Source organism: Drosophila ficusphila, unplaced genomic scaffold (assembly GCF_018152265.1).
Source record: "Drosophila ficusphila isolate 14025-0441.05 unplaced genomic scaffold, ASM1815226v1 contig_758, whole genome shotgun sequence".
Lineage (NCBI taxonomy): Eukaryota > Metazoa > Arthropoda > Insecta > Diptera > Drosophilidae > Drosophila > Drosophila ficusphila.
This window is the reverse complement of record NW_025064700.1, coordinates 539169-544563: the sequence shown is the minus strand read 5'-3', so window position 1 is coordinate 544563 and position 5395 is coordinate 539169. Positions and strand designations below refer to the sequence as shown.

General features: G+C 50.0%; 1 pseudogene; it reads left to right on the top strand.

Annotated features, from left to right (window-relative positions):
- Positions 1–356: 356 nt before the first annotated feature.
- Positions 357–5147, top strand: LOC122320691 (annotated as a pseudogene).
- The last annotated feature ends 248 nt before the right edge of the window (positions 5148–5395 follow it).

The following is a 5395-nucleotide window of genomic DNA, read 5'->3' as shown; positions in this document are numbered from 1 at the left end:
TTCGCTCCTGTGCATATTAAATATACCCCGTTTCCACTGGGCATATATTCCTTTTTAATTTATCGTCGCTTCCATAGACCGTCTCCCTTTAGCGAGACAAATTCCACAAGTCAGCTAAATACAAATTTTTTCAAGAGTGCAATTCCAGCAACAAAGGTCTAAAATTTGGTTCTCACGACCAGCACACTCGTTTTCCAACCGAGGGTTCGTTTTTTGGCATGTCCAGTGAAGGTGGGAATAAAAAATCTCCCATTCCACCAACAAAAACTCCGAAAATTGTTGTCATGCCGCCCACACCTAAACCTTCCAGTAAGACTCCCTCTCCCCAAGCAAGGCTCACTCGTTCCGAGACAAAAATGGCTCTAGCTGCGTCCGATCTTGCGCTGAATCAATTCATTGAGGTTTCAGATCGACTCAGTGAATTCGAAGCGAGATGCAACACTCCGTCGCCGACTCCCCCGAGCATGTCCATGCTAAATATCCGACGCGAAGAGGTCCGAGCATTGTGGGAGCGCATCAAAAAAGAGTACGATGAGTGCAATGTACGCTTGATTTCAGCCGGAGACAGTGCAGCTGACAGCTTGCCAATTCTCCGAGCGAAGTACAATTATTGCTACGGCGTCTACGAGAGGTGTGGTGCGAACATAGAAGATCTTATTGCTCAAGCTCCACGAACCCCCCAAACACAAGCTGATCCGTCCCAGACCTACGTTCCTTCAGGTTGTCGGCTACCTCCGTGCGATACCGAGGTCTTCACCGGCGATTATCTTCGCTGGCCGACGTTTAGGGACCTTTTCACGGCGATCTACATTAATAATCCCAGATTGACGCCGGTCGAGAAATTGTTCCACCTGAATTCCAAAACGAGTGGCGAAGCACACACAATTGTGGCAAAGTCGCCTTTAACTAACGATGGTTTTCGCTCAGCCTGGGATAACCTAACTAAGCGTTTCGAGAACAAACGGTTGTTAGTAAACAGTCATTTGAAAATACTGTTCAATGTGCAGTCCATCACTCAGGAATCTGGGCCAGCTTTGCGAGAGCTTCAAGACACCATCCAGAGTTGCCTTACCGCTTTAGAAACGAGCGATATTAGCACCGACAATTGGGATTGCCTATTAGTTTATATGGTCTCCGCCAAACTTCCAAAGTTGACACTTTCCCTCTGGGAGCAGTCGCTCCACAACAAGGTCGATGTTCCCACGTGGCAGGAGTTAAATAACTTCCTCACTGAGCGTCACAGGACACTAGAGGCCATAGATGATGTCCGTCCGTCAGGCTCTAGTCAGCCTCAGCCCAGAGCGGCAGCCTCTAATTCCTCGGCACGCAGAATCCACTCCTTTGAAGCAAGAGTAGTACCCAGAGGTAGAGGGTGCGACTTGTGCAATCGAGAAAACCATCCAGTGCGGACATGCGCACGGTTTCTCCGGATGTCTGTCGATGAGCGGTCCGCGTATATCAAAGGCAAAAAGCTGTGTCTGAACTGCTTTGCACGAGGACATCAGCTACGGGACTGTGACAGCACTCTTAGTTGCTTCACGTGCCGCGGCCGCCATCACACGCTTCGCCATCGAGGTAACGCGTCTCCAATGCTCTCGACTCCAACTCCAACTTCTTCGCCCAGGTCAAGACCAACTACGACCGCTCCAGCGACTACCAGTGCCGCAACCTCCACGGTGCAAAATTATCTTGCCACGGGTCATAGATCCGTCTTGCTGGGCACCGCCGTTATTGACGTTTGCCATTGATTGCCTTGATCGACTCTGGATCGGAGCCAACATTCATGACCGAGCGGCTGTTCAACTTGATTAAGTTGCCTCATCAGATCATTCGAGCCCAAGTCTCCGGCTTAAGCCAAACACTGGCAGCAGAGTCCAAAAAGCTCTGCCAATTTTCAATTCGATCTCCGACCAGGCCTGGCCTGCAACTAGACGCGACGGCGTATGTCCTTCCGCAATTAGCTGGTCAACTTCCGTCCTGCTCAATTCCGCAGCATTTCCTACGGGAACTTCCCAAATTTTCTTTGGCAGACCCGAAATTCTATGAGAGTGCACAAATAGACGTGTTAATCGGGGCTGATCTGCTGCCTTCCATACTCCTAAGCGGCACCCGAGCAAACGTCTGTGGCTCTCTTCTTGGTCAAGAGACCATATTCGGTTGGATCCTTACCGGACGAATACCAGCTGCTAGGCAAGAGCAAATTTCCGCTTTCTCCACTCGAATCTCCCATAGATTTGATTCAAACCTGGATCAACTTCTCACCAAGTTTTGGGAGGTGGAGGATCTGCCAATAAAAATGGCAAAAGATTCCGATTTGGCTTGTGAGGAAAATTTCCTCCGGACAACCATGAGAGACTTTAGTGGAAAATATATCGTACACCTTCCATTCCGTGATCCAGAGAACGTAAAGTCCGCCCTGGGACACTCCAGATCCTTCGCGTTGGCTCAATTCTTAAGAAACGAGCAGCGTTTAAAAAGGGACAGCCAACAGAAAATGAAGTACGATACCGTCATTCAAGAATATCTCGATCTCAACCACATGAAAGAGGTCTTTCCTACCCATGATTCTGCGAGTTATTATCTTCCGCATCATGCCGTGCTCAAGCCGGAAAGTACGACCACCAAGCTTCGTGTGGTGTTCAATGCCTCCAGCCCTTCAGACAATGGGGTCAGTCTAAATGATATCCTTCATGCTGGCCCGGTCTTACAGTCCGATCTGACCATTCAAATTCTGAAGTGGCGATATTTCCGATACGTTTACAGTGCCGATATCGAGAAAATGTATCGACAGATCTGGGTAGACCCGAAGCATACCCCGTTCCAACGCATTTTATTCCGAAACAGCGAGGGGTACATTCGAGATTTTGAGTTAAAGACGGTAACTTTCGGGATTAATTGTGCGCCCTTCCTGGCGATACGAGTCCTACAACAGCTGGCGACTGACGTGCAGCTCAGCCATCCAAGAGCGAGCAAAGTCATTCGTAATGCAATGTATGTAGACGATGTCCTTTCGGGAGCTGACTCTGCTGAAGATGCTCAGCTCACAATAAAGGAGTTACAGAGTGCCCAAGACTCCGCGGGCTTTCCGTTAAGAAAATGGACGTCCAACAACAAAGAGGTGTTAGCTCATATCCAAGCCGGTCATCTTCTGAACAATGATTTCCTTGATCTCGACACTGAAAGTACAGCCAAGACTCTCGGTGTACGGTGGAGAGCGACGTCCGATGAGTTTTTCTTCGTCCCCCCCAGATATACCCACAGAAATCTCCCCCACAAAACGCCAAGTGCTTTCCCAAATTGCCAAACTGTTTGATCCCGCAGGCTGGCTCGCTCCATTTGTTGTGTGTGCCAAGATCTTTATGCAAGAGATTTGGCTTCAGGAGCTGGGGTGGGACGATAAGCTGCCATCTGAGTTGTGCCAAAGGTGGCACAGTTTTCTTCAGAGCTATTCGGTCCTTGATCAGGTCCGGATTCCAAGATGGGTTTCCTTTCGCCCAGAATTCCGCTTAGAGCATCATGGATTTTGTGATGCCTCGCAGAAAGCCTACGGCGCTGCGATCTACGTGCGCGTAGAGATGGGACATACCACGATGGTACACCTGCTCACCGCCAAGACGCGTGTTGCGCCAGTCAAAACTGTGTCGCTTCCTCGCCTAGAGCTGTGCGGAGCTTTACTGCTAGCCGAAATGGCTGAAGCGATCCTTCCCAGCATGCCGATGCTGAATTCGAGTCTCCACTGCTGGACCGATTCCACCATTGTGTTGGCATGGTTAGCAAAACCAGCTTGCCATTGGACTACTTTCGTTGCCAACAGAGTGACGAAGATCACTCAGTCCACAAAGGCAGCCAACTGGTCACACGTTCAATCCGAACATAATCCCGCTGACTTGGCTAGTCGAGGGGTAGCCCTTCCAGAGCTTGTCGGTAGTTCTCTCTGGTGGCATGGACCCACTTGGTTGCAAAAGCCACGCAGCCGATGGCCTAGCCAGGGGACCGACCTTCCCGTGACCGAGATCGAAAAGCGAGCAGTCAAAGCCCACGTAGCATGTATTCCGAACGAAGACTTCCTTGATCGTTTTTCCAAATTGGATAGAGCGTTGCGGGTCCTCGCGTATGTCCAGCGTTTTATCAATCGGTGCAAGAAACAATCGCCGCTTTCAGAGATCCGTCTGGAGGCCAAGGAACTTGTCGCCGCCGAACGGCTCATGATTCTCTGCACTCAGCGCAGGTATTTAACGAACGAGTATCGCTGTTTGAGTCAGAAGCTTCCGGTGCCCCCCTTCCAGTTCGATCCTCTCCTTAAACCCTTTCCTAGATCAGGAGGGGCTGATAAGGGCATGTGGCCGTGTCACAGCCTCTGAAAGTTTGCGTTACGATGAACGACACCCGATAATCCTCCCGTACGAATGTTCACTCTCTCGGCTTCTGGTAAAGTTCACCCATCTCATTACGCTACACGGGGGTAATCAGTTGGTGGTACGTCTCACCCGTTCCAGATATTGGGTTCCGAGAGTTAAAAACTTGGTGAAGGCAGTTATCAATGCCTGCAAGGTCTGCGTGATCTACAAAAAGCGATTGCAAAGTCAGATGATGGGAAATTTGCCAAGAGAACGAGTGTCATTCTCCCGTCCATTCAGGTACACGGGTATGGACTACGCAGGGCCCTTCGACATAAAGAATTACACTGGCAGAGCCTGCCTTATTACTAAAGGGTATGTGTTAGTTTTCGTTTGCTTCTCCACCAAGGCTATCCATTTGGAGCCTACTTCAGATCTGACGACCGAGAAATTTCTTGCGGCATTCGCTCGGTTCGTATCCAGAAGAGGGTGTCCTCGCCAAGTGCAGTCGGACAATGGGAAGACCTTTGTTGGCGCTGCCACATTACTGTCCCGAGATTTTCTCCAGGCCGTTAAAGAGTCTGTGACTGATGCGTATAGTCATCAGCAGCTCGACTGGCATTTCATTCCGCCAGGAGCACCCCATATGGGAGGCCTATGGGAAGCTGGTGTCAAGAGCTTCAAGGCATTGTTTTATAAATGCACAGCTACGCGGAAATACACCTTTGAAGAACTTGCCACTCTGCTAGCGAAGATTGAAGCTTGTCTAAATTCCAGACCGCTATCTCCCATGTCAGAGGATCCCACTGATCTTCTAGCGTTGACACCAGGGCACTTTCTTGTCGGCGGCCCTCTTCTATCCATAGTGGAGCCCGAAGTAAAGGGAGAATCTAAGACCATATTAAACCGGTGGCAACACTTGAAAGCGCTCCATCAGCAATTCCGCGCTCGATGGAAGGATGAATACCTGAAAGAGCTCCACAAGCGCAACAAGTGGAAGTGTCCTACCGAGAATATGCGTGTCGGGGACATGGTCGTCATCAAAGACGACAATCTGC